The sequence below is a fragment of the Lepidochelys kempii genome, chromosome 2 (assembly GCF_965140285.1).
Source record: "Lepidochelys kempii isolate rLepKem1 chromosome 2, rLepKem1.hap1, whole genome shotgun sequence".
In the NCBI taxonomy this organism is placed as follows: Eukaryota; Metazoa; Chordata; order Testudines; family Cheloniidae; genus Lepidochelys; species Lepidochelys kempii.
The window spans coordinates 119,794,981-119,813,268 of NC_136381.1; the positions used below are offsets into that span (position 1 = coordinate 119,794,981).

An 18,288-nucleotide genomic window follows, 5' to 3' on the forward strand; every position below is an offset into this window, starting at 1 on the left:
AAACAAATGTTTCTTTAAAAAACATTTGGATATTTGATGTAAGTTGAAGTATGATTGCATCATGTATCAAGGGGCGAGGGAGTTATCTGTTTTTGAGAATGAGATGGAAATATTTTCTGGCTTCTATATTGATCAGACTGATCGCTGACAGTGGGACAAATTCTGACTGGACTTAGACACCATGCAGCCCCATTAAGTCCTTGGCTACAGATATTTCTGTTTAAATCATTCTTCTGCACATCTTTTGGGGCTGCACCGACTCTTTTTTCAAAGTGAAATGCACTTGCCAGTGTACATTCATATAGATCTCTCTCACTTACTTTACTACCATGTTGTAGTGATGTAACTGAAGACCGAATGAGACCAATGTTCTACAGAAAGAGATGTGTTTATTCAGCTGCCTAAAGCATTATAATGAATCACCGGGATTTTCCTTTGAAGAATTTAGATTTTGTCCCTGCTTGTGTACTTCAGTGGTCAGTCTTTCTTTCTGGGTTGTGCAGTTCTTCTTTTCAGAAGTTATTACAAGCTTTGGGAGAGGGAGCACTTGACCACACTAGTAACAGTTGCTGAACAGGCCCAGGGTTGAAGCTTTGTTCCTCATCAATCCAGTTAGGACAAAACAATACACTAATATCTTGAATTGTATGAGGCACATAGTGCCTTCACTATGATTTTTCACTTTCTAAAACCTCTGATCATGCAGTCACTTAGAATGTTCAGATGCACGCCACATATCATTACAATCTGTGGATCTCCATGTACTTTATGAACGCGTATTATGCTTCACAACTTCCCTGAGGCAAATAAATATTATCATCAGGGCTGGGGAACTTCATGACATTTGGGATGTTGTGAACCTTCCAGCTGTACTTAGGGATTGCAAAACAAATTTGCATTCATGAACCTTTTTTCTGTAATGTAAACCCCAAGGATGTCTTTTTTAAAAACAAAAACAGAAGGACAAAAAACCCCAGATGCTTTATTTTCTAGTTAAGAGCTGCTTGTGCTATGTAGAAGGGTAGAAGACCATTCCCTAACACCCACAAAAGCTAAATAACCGCAAGTACCCTCGGATCTAGCTCCTTGCCCTGCTGAAAGCGGCAGGGAGATAGAGACCTGCCTCCTTTGCAGATCTCCTCCCTTTATGTGTGGGGTGGAAGGAGGAAATCCCAATGGGGAATGTTTTGGGATTGGTTTTTCCTCCTCACTTTTTTAATTTATTTATATATATATATAAAATAAAAATAAAGTGTGAGAGAGAGTCTAAGGGGTGTGGCGTAAAAAGAAAAATACCCCATAAATATCTTTCTTATATATAGGGTTTTTTCTTTTTATGCCACACCCCTTAGACTCTCTATTTTTTCTCTACTCTAATCTCTCTCTTTTGCTCTCAGTTCATTTTTTTTTTTCTCTACTCTTTACTTTGAGTCTCTCTGAAGGGTAGCGCTTAGCCAGAAGCTTTCAAAATGTAACTGATCTTCTGAACCCATAATGTCTGTGAGGGTTTGAAATTAGGCACAATTAGTTCATCCATCTAAGTATTATGCCCATTTTATACCTGGGTAAATGGAGGTACAAATTGGTTAGGGTAAGAATATTCAAACCTGGATTCCTAAAGTTAAGCACCCAGATAACCAGCCTGATTTTCTGAGATACTGAGCACTAATAATTCCCATTAAAGTCCACAGATCCACATCAGATATGGTATCCTCCAACCTCCGTCCTGTGGCAGTTCAGGCCACTAGACCTGGCTTCCTCAAAGAAACAAGGAGTGCTCCTAGAGTTCATTGTTGCATGAGAAGTCTATAACCATGGCTGCCAGCTCCTAGTCTTGGAAAATTACTATAGAGGTTAAGTCCCACCTCCCCTTTTTCTTGCCTTCTAGTGGAAAGGAAGGAGGAAGAATTGGGATCCGGAGAGCACTTCCCAGTGTGAGGCAAGGCAGCATGTAAGTGCTGGTAACTGGCCTCTTTCCCCCTCCCTGTAACAAGCAGGTGGTCATAATGAGAGGCTTCTGAAACTTTTCTGAGCTTAATCCTGGGAACACAGAGGTGGCTGCCAAGTTTCAGGCATCTGGTGTGATGTTCATATAGTTGTTATACCTCTCCACTGCCCCTTTGGAATCTTAGGCCTGCACCCTTGGTGAATCCCTTCTCCAAAGCTTCTCTTTGAGCTCTTGGAGAGGAATATAAGGCAGCCAAAGCTTTCCTCTCTTACTGCTCCCCCTGCTGGATCCAAATCAAAATGAAGGAACTGGGAAAAGGAGTTGTGCCTGGCTGTCCCAATGAAGTCTGAAACAGAAAGGAAAGCTCTAACCACACCAACAAAGGAGGTGGAGCTGTATGGGAGTGCTGCTCACCCAACCCAGGGAGCAGAGAGCGAACAAAGCTCTCCTCTACTCCAACTCTTCCCTCTCCTAACCTCCCCACAGCAGTAAGAAAGATAAAGAGGCCAGAAAGGCAGGGGAGAGAATGGTGCATGTGATAGATGACAGGGATTTAAAGGAGTGGGACAGGATCAGAGCAGAATAGGGCCTGGGCTGAAGGGGGGGATACAAATCTTGGGTTGCCAACAGTCCCTGATTACAATGGACAATCCCTTATGTTTTTCATCTCTGTACCACAAGATCAGGAGTTGCTGAATGCTGCAAAAAGCAGCAAGAAATACCCCTGACGAATGTAGGTGAGTACTGCTGCTTAATTATTATGCATAATAATGATATCAGGAGGGGAGGTGGGTGGGAGTGCTAAGAAAACAGACCCTTATTTTTAAAATGCAGTGCTGGCAACCCTAGATACCAAAGAGGACAGGGGCCGAAGAAGGTGTCTACAAGGAAACTCCTAACCCCTCTTCATCAGCCACCTCCCACTACCTGCTACCCAGTGGTGCCAATTAGGAGGAGTGAGGCGGGGGAGGGGAACGCTGCTGCTGCCATCTAGGTTTTTGCACTTACTGGAAGTTCCATGGACCGGGGGGGGCCCCTTCCCTCGCCACTTTTAAGCAGTGGTCCCATACTAAAGCAGTACGGCTGCTGCCAGAGAGGTCTGGAGCATCCCTCTGGCTGCGTGGTTGCAGCACCACTGAAATTTGACCCACAGTCCCCTGTCAAGGGAGACCAGGGGTCCGTGCGGGAAGGGGAATGAGCAGGGACCCCCCCTGCTGGGGAGGGGGAGGATGAGAATTTGCCCACCTGCAAGAACTATCTGAATTGGCACCACCTACCCACACACTTGACAACCAGCCCGCCCCTGTCAAGCTGCTCTAGGCTATCTCTGGCTGCCCTTTCCCACTTTGCTCCCCCCCAACTTCCCCTCTCTGTCACCTTCCATGGGAGTGAGCCAGGGTGCCCAGCAGTGGCAGCAAATAGGAGGACTAAGATAGAGCGGGTTCTCAAAAATGGGGGTGCTCATTACACCAACAGACAGGGCTCACAAATAGCCAGTACATGCCCGTACGTCGAACCGGCACCTCTCTGAGACTATGCACTCGGTCTTCAGAATCTCGGCAGTGTTGTTTACTAAAATTAAATCCCTGCTGAGCATAATGTTCTCAATGTTCGCTTTCTGGCATTTTTGCCTGAACCGAGCTGCCTCAGTCTGCTAATAGTGGAAGGAGATGGGGGCTCTGACTCACCTTTCTCCCAGGACACAAGCCTCAGGGCCCTAACAAAGAGGGAGAATAAGTCCAATGTGTCAAAAAGCAGCATCCTTCTGACCTAGGCTTCTTTCCTAATTCCCAGTGACAGTTTGCTCTGGCACAGCCTGACTCCCTCAATCCTCCCCTTGCCCCACGCTGAAGGGGGCAGAGAGATTCCTGCCTCCTTTACACACCTCCTCCCTTTTGTGTGTGGGGTGGAGGGAGGAAATCCCAGTGGGGAACATTTTGGGATTTGTTTTTTCCCCTCGCTGAGGAGAAATTGGGCAGCTATAGTGCTGCAGTCCCCCAGGGCAGGGCCAGATTAAAGAATTTGGGGACCTTGTGAACTAGGGAAATCCCCCCCCCCAATCATCTTCCTTAAACTAGACAGAGAAGAGACCCAGCTGCCTACAGTACCATACCTGAACGGTGCTGGTTCACCATACCTGGGCCGGATTACACCACTCTCTGAAGTTTGGCCTGCCTCCCCTGCCCCATTTGAGTCATGACCCAGGAGGAAGCAGCTGGGCCAAACCTGGTCAGGGCCCAAATAGAGCTGCCATCTCTGAGAGGCACAAAAATGAGCCACTCTTTCCTTCCCAGATGCCCCACCCACCAGCCTGACCCTCTTCTTCCCTTCCCATACACTACCACCAGCTTGATCCTCCTCTTCCTTTCCCAGGCATCCCTATCATCACCCTCCAACTCTCCTGACCCGTGAGCGTCTATACCCACCCCCTCTCAGGAGCCTCAGCCCAAGAAGCCCTCCACCCTCCCCACCTAGGGGCCCCTTCCTAGTTACAAGTGGGGGAAAAAAACCCCAGGCATATTGCAAATGGCAATGCTGGAGAAAAGCTGGCCAGGCCAGCTAAAAACCAGCCAGGCAGCAAACCTAGGCCTAAACATGGTTGTGGGACCTGCAGAGATCAGGGTCCCTCTGCAAATGTACAGAGTCCACATCGGTTAATCCAGGTTTGCTCCTGGGAGATTGTTCAGATCCCAGAAGGTCCCAAATCACAGTGTAAGATCCCCCTAATGTAATAGAAAACAATACTGTACCACTCTTATGTGTAAAAATTAGTAGGAGAAAATATTTACTGTTACCAGTACAAAAAAGAAAATGTTTATTTTTTATCTTGACTTTTACTAATGAGAAATTATACTTTGTTTGGCAGCTTGCTATTTTTGTGATTTTTTTCTTGCCCCTGTGTTCCTCAGGCTAGTCACATTTCATGCATGACTTCTTTTAGTTTATTTATATCTGAGACATAAAGAGAGATTGCTTTGATGTTACTGTGTTTCTAAAAGCTTTCTTCAATGAGGATGGGACCGTGTTAATTGCATTTATAAATGTATTGTCATATGATGCTTTAGCACAAGTGTTTTCCCTGTTTTAAAATTGTAATATGCCCTTTAATTTGTGGTTAGTAAAATATCAGACTTTTAAAATCTTTTTGCCAGTCTCCAGTTTTTTCCTGTAATTGGGTCAGCAGTAATGCATCTCCTCTTTGATTGTCAGGTGTTCTGTTGGTTGAAATTTGTGCATTAAAAGATGTTTTGACAAAGATGGTTTTTGACCAGAATGATCATTTTTTGAAGAAAATTTTCCTTTTGGTGAGATTTCCTTCCCCCCCCCCATTATTTTTAAAAAAGGAAAAATCAGTTGCTGAAGTAATAAATAAATAGGTAAAATATTTCAGCTTTTGAAAAGGAGAAAGTGTTTCCTACTGGTGTAGTGAAAAGAAATGGGAGTTGGAATACTAGGGATCTAGTCCAGGTTCATACGGACTATGTTAAGGTTTTATGCTGCCGCCTATCGCTATACTATCTAGTGCCTACCACATAAAATCAATAGCAGTAGCAAAGTCCCTTGTGGATTTTATGGAGTCTCTGGCTCATCCCCCTTTTGGGGGTAAGAACTTTGGTGTGGGGGTTTTGTTTCTGATTTTTAATTGTTTAGTTTAATTTTTTGGGGGGATGGAGAGGTTGATTTTGTGTTTGTGTGTAGAAGAGAGTGTCCGTATTGCCAGCATCATTTTTATAGTGGGAGGGCCTTTTCGAAGACTCTCTCTGTACCCAGGGGTAAGTCATTAGCCTTCTCTGCATCACTGTTTACGTATATCAATAATATGATTAGGATGGGGTGAATATTGCAAAAATAATCTACTAATCTTCATTTAGATTTTCAACTACGAATATTACAGAATTTTTGCAAAAAACAAATATCAAAATTGAAACTGTATTTGCACCAAAACCCGGAATCTAATGAATTTACACTCAAAAATGAATGAACAGAAATATAGTGTGTGACTTGTGTGTCTAATCAAAACACCTCACTTTATGAATGAAAATACAGTGAACTGTTTGTAAATGACCTAGTCCAAGAATTAGGGCTCGTCTGCATGACGAAGTTAGTCCAGGTAGGGTATGAATTAAAAGCTATTCCGGAATAAGAGTGTCTACACAATGAGCTACTCCAGAATATTTTATTCTGCATTAGCTATTCTGGTCAGTTTCCCCGTGTAGACATGCCCTTATCTGGCAAATTTTTAATAACAAATGCAAACAAACTAGTCTGTTCATGCACAAATCACAAAATAAAAGACACGCTACATTTGTTGTATGAATTATTTGTCAATTATTAGCCCAACTCTAAAAATGAATGTTATTACGGAGAGGTGTTGTGAAGTTGTATCTGAGTGTTCCTAAAGTGCTTTGGGATCCTCCGCTGTTACATAACTGTAAAATATTATGCTGAATGAACCATAATACCCCATGCATTGATTTTAAACGTTTTGAAAAAACATAGTGCATTCGTTTACTAGCTAAGGCAGTAGATCTAATGTTTGATGTTACTTTCTGGGTTGTGAGAAACCAACAGTAAGTCAGTGAGTAATAATCTCTTTGAAATTTCCGCACACAAGAACATCCTATGCAGTTAACAAAAACCAAACAAAATAAATGGTGGGAATGGGGGTGAATTACTGTAGCCTAACAATCCACTCTTTAGGATAAAGGCGTCATAAAACCATGCCCCACCATGCCCACCAGCAGTCTGGATGAACATAGAAGTCCACTGTCAACCATTATATATTCAAGCTATACCATATTCCTTTAAAAATGTTTGTATGGTCTCTGAAAAACCCTAAGCAAAAACATTCCTCATTGAAACTCTCATAAAATGGCCAAAGTCACCTGGAACTGATACATGAAATATTTCATCCAGACGACCACCCTTCCTTATTTCCCGGCCCCCACCCCCAGGAGAAATTCCTGACATTCTTTATACACTCAGTAAGGATTACAGGGGATATGCACAAATGGTATGTTGGAATAGGGGTCACCTGACTTTCAGGGATGCCAAGTATCCACGGCTCCCATTAGAATCAATGAGAGGAACAGTGGAGACTCATTACTAGAGCTCAGCCAATAATTGATTTTTCAGGTGAGTGGCTGAACTGAAAAATCAACACCTCCCTCCACAAAAAAATGATTCCCCCCCGCACCAAAACAGAAAACTGAAAAAAAAAATCATGTGGTTCAAATGAAAAATTTCAGATGTTGATTTGAAATGACTTTTTCTAAATGAAATGTTGATCTGAAAATGCTGAAAGGTTTGATTTTTTTTCTTTTTTTTAAAACCAAACAGTCAAAATCATTCACTGAATTTGACCCAAATTTATGAATAGTTTTGGTGGCCCCCCAAAATGCATTTTTTGTCAAGTTTACTATTTGCCAAAAAAAAAAAAATTGCCTAGCTCTACTCAGCGCTTCTAGCAATCAGACCAGCATACAGTGATATACAGAAGCCATTCAAAGAACTACCCATGAGATGTTCATGAATGCTTATGATGCTCAAACATGGAGACCGATCCTCAGTTGATGTAAATTGTCATATAGCTCTATTGATTTCAATGGGGCTAACAGTTTACACCATCTGAGGATTCCTCCCATGATCTTCATGCAAGTAAGATCAACAGTGTTGCCAGGGCATGGGCACCTTCAACTCTTATGGGGGTCAGTAGGAATTGATGGTTTCGGAACCTCTCACAGTCAGCGTCTGAATGATAAAATGACTCAATCAGGTCACAATTTTATCATTTCAGTCATGGTGCAAAGCTTCTGTTCGCTGAAAAATTATGTATGGTGTTAGAAGAAAATTAAGACTATTGCTTCTTCCACTATCATGTAATATTATGAATCCATTTTAGAATTATCAATAAAAATACTTCAGCTACAATCTCTCCTCTCATACCTCACAGATACCAACTCCACTTTTATTGCAGCCCACGTTAGGCAAGTTGTAGTAGATAAGCATGCAGCTGCCTGCTTTCCATGTGTGTTCCTCAATTTAAGGCCCAAATATAAAGTGAAATAGATTATGTCAACCCAGAAAGAAAGAACAAAATACTGTTTGCCTTCAGGAGTTCACTGTTTTTTCTAGAACGTGGAGCCACGTTCTGAGAATGGAAACTACCACCTTAACCACTGTGCAGCTCACTTACATATCCAAAGGGTTGTCTCAAAATGAGAGCACATTGTTCTCCTGTCTCTTCATATTCTAGAGTTAGGCTATATTTTTATAACTTGTGGTATTTGTATATTTACTCTTTTTAAATATTTATGATTATACACAAATGGAAAATTACAAGGAGAAAGATGAAAAAAGTAATCATCTTGTGTGGAGAATGCAATTGCCTGTTTCTTATTAGAATGAAGACAAAATATGGATACATACCAAAGGTTTAGCTGACCCTCTGCACCTTGAATGTGACTATTTCCAGTTATATGTACCATCATGAAAAAACACCCCTGAGTGACATAAGTTACGTGGGCATAAGTGGTAGTGTAGACATGGCCTGAGTCTCTCTAACCTGATTTACACATTCCCACCTTAACAACTAACCTATATTAAACACATTATGCATGTTAAATTACTTGAGTCCCGATTTGTTTTATTGTGGTTTTTGTTTTAATCAGCTCTCCAAAATAATGGTTGTGCTGCTAAAATAACAGCCACTGTGCTAAGTAAGCCCTGACAACACTGACCCAGTTGCAATCTTGCCATCCCATTGTCCTGCCTGCCCATCATGATTGTATGGAAGAATGGGGCAATGGGTGGGGCTGCGGGCGGAATGGGGGAGGGGCTCTGGACTTGGCGCTCCAGGCCGGGGTGAGAGCTCTGCGGCAGGCCCAGCCGGGGCCAAGATCTCAGCCCCACCTCCCCCTCCGCCAAGGCCAAGAGAGGGAGAGGAGAGGTGGAGGGCAGGCAGAATGGGGGCAGGACTGCAGAGGAAGGGGCAGAACGGGGAGGGGCTCCACGCTTGGTGCTTCAGCCAGGGCTGAGAGCTCCGCCGCAGTCCCAGCCAGGGCCAAGTTCTCAGCCTCCCCACCCTCACTGTGGCCCCAACCAAGCTCTCAGCCACCCCCTCCCCTGCCCGGCTGGAGCCATGGGAGGAGCTGAGAGCAGTGAGTGGGGGTGGGGCCTCAGCCAGAAGAGGTGGGCATGGGGCTGGCCTCCCCATGGGGAAGCTTCACTTGCCACCCATGGCTGTGCCACTTTAAGGTCTCTAGTGTAGACGTAGCCTCAGAATTTCTCATTGAAGGCCCAATTTTGATTGTAATAGTGGCAGAGTAACACCACAGCCCAGTGGTACCAAAATCCCCTTGTATGAACAACAACCCTAACAAATGTGTCAAACCCTACCCTCCAACTGCACTGAAAAGAAAGCCCCACCCCACCAAGAACATCAGTCACACATCCAGTGTGAACACTCCCTCTTAAAGCCTCCCTATCGTCTCCTACTTGGCAGCCGCTTTGCAGCACTTCTATGAGGACAAAAAATACTAGAGCATGTGTGTTAAAGCTCTTCTGTTGAAGAGGGTAGGTATCAGTGAGATTTACAGAGAGAGTGAGCGTAGAATACAGTCCATGAGTAGGGAGCAAAAAAGCCTACCAGAAGTGTACTGTTTCAATTGTCTGGTGTCTTGTGTTGGTAGGGGCTGGAGAAACTCAACAAGAGGTAACTTATTTTTCTCCTTCGCTGTTGAGGAAGGGTTTGTTCACATGGTGTGCTTAGAATATGAGATGGCGTTTGGAAATTGATAAGATGCACAGTAGGATTACTTGTTGTTCAGACCTGTGCATTTTCCTGCCCCTCATAAGGTATCTGCCATTGCATGCAACAAGAGTGGATATTGTGGACAATAATGATCAGCATATTAGCTGGGTATTTCTGATAAAATGATTAGCTGAAAATGGCTGACAATGTTGATACACAAATTGGTATGATTAGGGTTAATAACCTGTTGCAATGAAGGGGGCAGATCCCCCTTCTCAGAGCTCTTACAATCTGTCTGCAGGCTCACACTGCAGAAGTTCAGTGTGGAGACATTTTCTTCCTAACCATAATGTTTTAAATAAATGAAATCTTGAATTGTGCAAAATAGTAATCTGTCATGCGACCCAGATCACAAAACAGGAGGATTATGTTTGTTATGAATACAACTTGCAGTCATGAAGGCCATCACTGAAAGAAGAAACCATTCCTGGTGATACTTTTCCTCTCTCTATATATTTTCATAAGACAAACATGATTTGCAAACATGTTCGTGAATAAAATCTTTTAGTTTAGTTTACGGCTGTCTCGGGCCCTATTATTAGTTACTAATGAGTAGTCACATGACGTGTGAGTGTTCAAGAATGTTAATCCATGAAGCATCCATGAATTTTTAGCACATCACTTGGAGTCTTTTTATCAAAATGTCTTTCTAAAAGGTAGGCTTTAGTTCAGCCACAGTGATTGGCTCAATAATATTCATCGATGTACGAGGGAAGAATTCTGTCCCACTACAAGAATAGTCAGAAGGAATTCTATAAGACGTATTATGCAGACCGCAAGAATAGATTATTATAGTAGTTGTTTTGGTCTGTAATATCAATGAAAATGAAGAGTTCACAAACTAGCTATAACCTGAAAATGATTTGGCAAATACTTATTCATAATGAATATATTCATGGAAATCAGGATAGATTTGTGAACAACTTGCTATCCAAAAAAATAATTTTTTTAGCTCATAACTTCTCAGTCCAAAAATTCCTTTAATTTGATTTAAAACCGTTTAAGATGGTCAAAAATCAGAACAAAAGAATGTTGTTCATAATGACAGGTTCCGCCAGCTCTGTTTACTACTTTGATAATATGCCATGATAACAATTGCATTAAATGTGACAGACGAAACACCAGTAAAATATTCCTGAGAGTGGGAAAAAAATGTAATAGCACTCATGGGGCATGTCAGTGAGTTGAACGTATAGGAAAAAAATATAGAATAACCTGATATACAAAAATCCTGCTTTTCTTTTTTCACAAGAATCATATTAAGAAAAAAGACATTAATTTTTTAAGATGAGCGTGGATATGCAGGTGACACGTGCAAAAGATACGTATTAAGTACCTTGACATGGGAAAAGGAGTGTCAAAAGAAATTAGTGGGCTGTTTCATATGAGAATTCAAGTAGTTGGGAGTTTACACAGGCCCAGATCCTGAAAACACTCTGCTATGTCTACACTAGGCTATATCTAAAAAACACCCATTTAACTGACATAAGTTTCTCCGACAGAAGTGCCAGTGTGGACAGCTCTCCTGCCGACATAACTACTGCTGCTCTGTGGGGGTGATTTAATTATGCTGATGGAAGAGCGCATGTAGACAGACATAGCATATGTAGCCATAGCCTTATGTACACATTTCACTCCACCTACCTAAATAGTCCCATTGACTTCAGTAGAACTACTCATGTGAGATAAATTACTTGTGCAGAAGTCAGAGCCTAACGTTAGAGAGCTAAACTGATTGTGAAAGGAAAATGTAAGCTAATATCTGTGCTCCAAATACAGGTAATTTTTCTCATATAGTTCCTTTTCATTTTTTTAATGAAGGATAATTCTTTAATAGTAATCTGCAATTGCAGATTACTGCAGGGATGAGGATAGAACAAACTCCTAAATGGAAAAATGTCTAGATACAAGTCAGCCTGAAGACAAGACAATGTTTTGCACAAGTCAAAAACAATAATATTCCCAAAACAAAAATAATTAGATTCTTAGAAATATAATCATGAGAAAGGGGGGTCTGAGATATGTGGCATATATGTCATGCTCAGGTTGAGATACACATTACTCAGCACTGCAAATGAGCTATCGCACAACAGATTTTTTTCTCCTTGACATTATACATACATTAATCTCATCTGGAATAGTGGCAGGATACTGGCTGTATTGCAGATGTTCCCAGTAATAATTAGTGGGTATTCCTTAAATAGAACTAGACATGGAGATACCTACAGCAAATTAGATTACCTTGTAAAAGTACATAGGCAAAATAAAAATATGAATCCAATAAGACACTGTATATGGTAAATATGGTTAGGCATATATAATTCATACAAAATACATCCCAGATCCAACTCTCCTTAAAGTCAGTAGAAAGACTCCTGCTGGCTTGAATCTAAATTTACTCTAAGTCTAAACACTTTAGAGCTAAATTCAGGCCTGATGAAAACCATTATCCCAAATTGCATTCCAGTCAGGCTGAATTTGCTTTTTAGATTTGCTGTTATGGACAGATATGCTTTGATAGGAGGCAAGGCAATACACTGGGAGACATATATAACATATATACATTCTAAAGGACTCATACAGTTTGGTAGCAAATTTGAAAAGAGCTATGGTTTGCAGGCAATTTTGAACAATAAAATAACTTTCAGGTTGAACCAAAACCAATTTTTAAATTAAAAAAAATTTTTTTTTTTTGTGAATCAAAAACGCAGAGAGAATTTCACTTTGGATCAAACAAACTATTTTGGTTTGACAAAAGTGAACCATTTTGTTTTGATTTTTGACTATCTTAAACTTTTAAATCAACGGAATTTTTGGAATGAAAAATTATGAACCAAAAAAATTGAAATGTTTCATTTCATTTGTTTTTTTTATTTTTACTGAAACAATTTGATGAAACTAAAATATTTTGAAAATTCATTATGGTGTCACTGATCCTGCCCCTGCCCTCCTCATCCTAAAAAAAAAAAAAATTAAAAAAAAAAAGCCAAAAAATTCCCAGTTCTACATTTGGACAATTAACTACAAGCTGTAGACTAAACAAGTCAGAATTCTGGTAGTATTTCCAATTATTGCCATTCATCCACCCCAATTCCCCAGAAAGAATTCATATCCAGCTATAGATGCTTTTCATCCTTGGCTGCCTTACAGTATGCTGCTCCAGACAGCAGTTTGAGAACAGGACCATCTTCATGATGTGGAAATGGGGGAAGATTTTATAACCATATAATAATGTCTAGCTTGTACATTGTGCTTTTCATCAGTAGATCTCAAAATGTTCTACAATCTTTAAGATATTTATCACCACAACTTCCCTATGGTGTAGAAAAGCGCTTATCCCAATTTTCTCAGATGGGGAACTGATATAAGAGTGACCAGCAATGTTTAAAATGTTGAAGAAAGTATAAACTAAATAACTAGAAAATAGAGGTGGGATGTGAGATATTTTTGTAGCTAGTGTAACTTTCATAAAAGGTACGTCAATGTTGAGAAACAAACAGCTAAAATTGATTAATTGATCTTATTGGCTTTATCAGTAGCAAAATTATATGGCAAGATTTCCAAAAATGCTCAGCCTCAGCAACTTCCATTGTTCTTAGCTCTTTTCAGTGTAAGTCCCTGCGTGCTGACCACGTTTCACAATGTGGCCATTTCATTTAAGCTGCATCTGCACTAGAAGTGCTGCAGCGGCGCAGCTGCATTAAGCTGACAGGAGAGAGCTCTCCTGTCGGCTTAATTACTCCGTCTCCCATGAGAAGCAGTAGCTATGTTGGCGGGAGAAGCTCTCCTGCTGACATAGTGCTGTCTACACCAGCCCTTTAGTCTGTGTAATTTACGTCATTTAAATGTGTGGGTTATTCAGACTCCTGAGCAGCATAAATTATACCGAAGAAAATTCTAGTGTAGACAAGATGCCTAAATGGGACCAGAGAGGTTTTGAAATCCAGTCACACTGGAATTCATGATAGTCCATCAGTGGAAAAGGGTTATGAATATGCAGCTTTTTACCTCTATGGGATTGGTTCAAATAATCAGATATAGTTTGGTAGTAGCCAAACGTAATTATTAGAGCTGGGCACACAGTGCAGGATTATTTGTAAGCATTCCCATTTTTCAAGGAGTTTGCTTCACCTGTGTTTACACCCCTTTTGTGAACTTTTTACAAATGTTCTAAGAACAAATTTACCAACATGAATATTTACTAACCAGCAAAATGTACGCAAACATTACAAAATATAGAAAGTGAATTTTTTACTTATAATCCTGAGTATTCATGCCAGAAATCTTATTCTAAGAGTTAAACTCATTCATCAGGGGAACAAAATGTACCATGTAATCTGCGTGTTTGGTTAAAACAGCTCAAATTCCCAATTTCAAATATCAAATACTCAAAGCAATGTGCAAAGTGAACAGTTTGCAAGCACTGCACAGGCTGAAATATTTGCATAGTACAATCTTTGAATAATTTTGAGCAATGAATATATTTATGGAAAATGTGATCTGTCTGCAGACAATTCACAAGCAGCAGAAAGAGCTGTGTTTGATAACTAAAATACAATATGTACTGTAAATAGTTCATCCAACTCTCCTTGTTACCAGCTGAGGATGGCCATTTGGTATCCTACCATATGTGAAAAGGGTTATGGTCTCAGTCCAGTTCCTGGTGGACAGGTATCCATATTATAAAATAGCACCATTCCAATTGGAACTAATATCCACCCTTTGACTCTCAACAGAGAGGCAAGAGGTGAAATTCTGGGAGTTTTGCCATTGACTTCACTGCCGGATTCTATAGACATGGAGGACGAACTGTCCTTTTTTCCCCTTGTGAGTTGAGGAGGGAGATATGTTAGTTTAACAGTACAGTGAAACTTCCACAGCCAGCGATGTACCATTCCTGAAGTTTAGGAGAGTACTTCACCCTATGTGGCAAAGAGTAACAACCCTCGGAAGAAAATCTACTTAAATTTTTCTTTTTAAAGAAAGGTTACAACTACTCTTTCAGATGTTACTACATATGAGATAACTCTTTTTAGAACACGCATTAATTTAGGGGAATATGAAGTCTTGAGAAACATTCTAGATCATTAGATTACAAAGCAAAAGGGAAATAAAAGGAAAGAATGTAAACAAATTTGGACAAAAGTAGTTGTAAGAAAATATAAAATTGCGTGTGTTTTTTTCTACTTAGTCACGCAGATATTTAGTTACATTTACTTCTGTGGTATTTTGCTTTTAAATGTTTTAAATGATTACATAATTAATAATATGATATGGGGATTTTATGAAAGGCGAGCACAGTAGGTCACAAAATCAGGAAGAGCAGCTGTAGAAGCTATGTCTAAATAAGACATCACCAGTGCTCATGGCAAAAAAAAAAAAAAAGGGAGAATGTTTAGGATCCAGATGTTCTTTACTGTGGAAGTTAGTTCATCAAAACGCCGCCAGATGCTGCTCTGGTGTGAAACTGAGTTTGTGAGGTTCCTGCTCTAAACTCTTGAATTGTGTTGACAACTTTTAGGGTCTTTCTACATTGTAAAAACAACTAGGACTTGTGACGTGGTTTCAACACCACAGTCTTGAACATAGTTAAAGTGAGAGTCCATCTTGCTATGTAAATATGTTTTTATGGCTGAACCTTGTTTTAGCCTACAGGACTTCATCTTGCAAACACATAGGCTGGGATTTTTGAAGAGACCACGGAGAGTTAGGCTCCCAGCTCTCAATGAAAGTCAAGGCTAATGAAACTACTCTTAAGCCTTTGGAAAATTCTAGCCTTAGGCAACAAGAGCCAGATTTATAAACATATTTTAGTGTCTAAAGAAGTCCATAGGTGCCTAGTTGAATTTTTAGACGTGCCATAGGGGAGTTTCATTGGCATTGACTTTCACTGCGAGATGGATATCTAACTCATATAGGAACTTTTGAAAATCCCACTAGATGCCTAATTATCTTTGAAAATCTGACCCCAAGTGTGACAGATATGGCAATTTCTTGTGATATCTTTGAAAGACTCTATGGTATTAAGTATATGTATTATTGTGGGCTCTAATTGTATATAACTTCTTCATGGGGAAGATGGGACAAAGATTTGCAACCCCTTGGAGTCCATTGTTTTACATGAATGGTATATGTATGGCTGTGTTTCCCTCCAGAGGGGAGGGCTGCCACAGATCCTCCAGGAATTAAAAACAATGGGTGGTGGTGAAGACAAATCACCCAGGTTGTAATCTCCTCATAGAGGTACTATCTCTTAGGGAGGCCCTCATATACTAGTTCAAACTGGATTCTCCAAAGACCAACAAAAAAAGGACCTTTGGATAAATAGCCTGAGTTTGTTGACTCAGGGCCTTCTCTTTAATCCAGCAAACAGACAGAACCTTCTGTTTAAGCCAAGGCAGGGCCCAATCCTGCTGCATACTTATGGAAGGAGTTGACCTTTTAAGAGCCTGTAAGTCTGGTAAGCTTTTAGCATGAGTGCAGGTTCTTTTATTGATTGTATATATTTTCTTTGTAATGCTTTGGCCTTAAGAATAAATGTGCTTGCTTATAAAGGGTTGCATGATAACTTGTAACTGCTGGCAAGTACAGCTGTTCAGAGCCTTTGAAGAGAAGGCAAAAATCAAATTCTGGCCTGTTTAGGCAGTCTGACTTGCTGGGGATATCACTGTATAAGCAGGGAACTGTGCAATCTGGAAAAAACCCTGTCAGCAGGGAGAGACATGGGTCTCTGTCCAAGATAAGTGGTGGCTCAAGAGCCTGAGCCTAGAGTGGATGCCTGCGAGAAACCATGGACTGGGAATACAAGTGCAGCAGCCCTGGAACTATGACACCAAGTTGCTTCGTTGCTTACGTGTTTGCAGGATTGCACCCCAGGATTGTACTATTGGTTAGAAATGTAGCTAGCATGGTGTGGTGACATATTTTGTTCTTTTTAATTTGTAATCAATCAAACTAGACACTCCTAGAAATGTAGAAAGATCTTATATAAATTTTGGAAGTTCTTTATGCTTGCAGATAAAAGTAGCCCTCCATAATAACTTTATACGGTTTCTTTCAACAAGACCTTTCAAAAATTGTTAAAATGGATTATTCCCCTAGGACAAACTATTCAAAGTTTATTTTAAAATAGTTATAGCCTGTGATTGGTCCTGGGAATTTGTGTGCATTAAGGACTAAGGGCTTGTCTATCTGAACATTTAGTTTGTGGCAAGCTAGGGTGTGAATCTAACCCCCACTAGCCTGCTGCATACTAACTGTTTTGGTGGATTCTGCTGACTCACACTAACAGTTTGCTAGTGTGCTTTAATCTACTCTTGTTTCAAAGCAGGGTAGATCAAAGTCTACTAACAAACTTAATGCATGTCAGCAGGGTCCACAAGAACCTACAGAGTGAGGCAGACTCGTGAGAGCAGATTCACGCTTCAGCTTGCCTCGGACTAAATGTTCATGCAGATAAGCCCTAAGGATAACATTTTCAAAAGCCTTGAAAGTCAGTGGGATTTATCCTTTTATGTGCTTAAGTCACTTTTGAAAATGGCATGTAGGCTCCTATGTCACTTGGGCACTTTTAAAAATTCACTCTAAATCATTTACCAAAGAGTTGGTGTTTTGAAACGTGGCTAACTGGATTCTTAAAGAACACTGACACTGAAGCTCCAGCTCTGGTGACATAAGTGCCGCCTTACCAAATTCACGGTCCATTTTGGTCAATTTCAGGATCGTAGGATTTTAAAAATTATAAATTTCATTATTTCGGCTATTTAAATCTGAAATGTCATGGGGTTGTAATTGTGGGGGTCCTGAGCTAAAAAGGCATTGTGGGGGGGGTCGCAAGGTTAGTGGGCGGGGTTATGGTACTGCTGCCCGTACTGCTGTTGGCGGCGGCGCTGCCTTCAGAGCTGGGCAGCTGGAGAGCAGCGGCGGCTGCTGGCCAGGAGCCCAGTGCTGAAGGCAGAGCCGCCATCAGCAGCAGTGCGGAAGTAAGGATGGTATGGTAGGGTATGGCCACCCTGACTTCTGTGCTGCTGCCTGCAGAGCTGGGTCCTTAGTCAGCAGCCAGCACTCTCTAGCCACCCAGTTCAGAAGGCAGCAGTGCAGAAGTAAGGGTGGCAATACCGCCTCCCCCTAAAATAACCTTGCAATCTCCCTGGAACTCCCTTTTGGTTCAGGACCACCAATTTGAGAAATGCTGGTCTCCCCCATGAAATCTGCATAGTATTGGGTACAAGCACTCAAAAGACCAGATTTCACGGTGAGAGGCAGATGTCATGGTCCGTGACGTGTAAATTTTCATGGCCATGAATTTGGTAGGGCCCTAGACGTAAGTGGTAGCGTTTTTGTTGCTATAAATCAAAAATGGCTGCACCGGTTTAATTTTCTTTCAGATTTGGCAGAGCAATTCAGTACTAGGCAAAGCTCATATAAACCAGATCTGAGCCTCCTGTTCCCTTCCCTCTGCACCATGGGATTTGGTGGAGGGAAGGAACAAATCAACGTCACCTCTTAAGGGATCCACACCTACTCA

At 41.1% G+C, this 18,288-nt stretch overlaps 1 protein-coding gene across 2 annotated transcripts in view; it reads left to right on the forward strand.

Moving 5' to 3' along the window:
* IRF4 (interferon regulatory factor 4) overlaps positions 1-18,288 on the forward strand; it is a 60,498-nt gene that overhangs the window by 16,823 nt on the left and 25,387 nt on the right. Inside the window, exon 4 of one of the 2 annotated variants that reach the window (XM_073332176.2) lies at positions 1,889-2,685. The gene's annotated coding sequence lies outside the window, so the exon portion shown is untranslated. Of the gene's footprint in view, positions 1-1,353; positions 2,686-18,288 lie in introns of those variants that run through there. The other variant, XM_073332177.2, reaches the window with a different exon arrangement.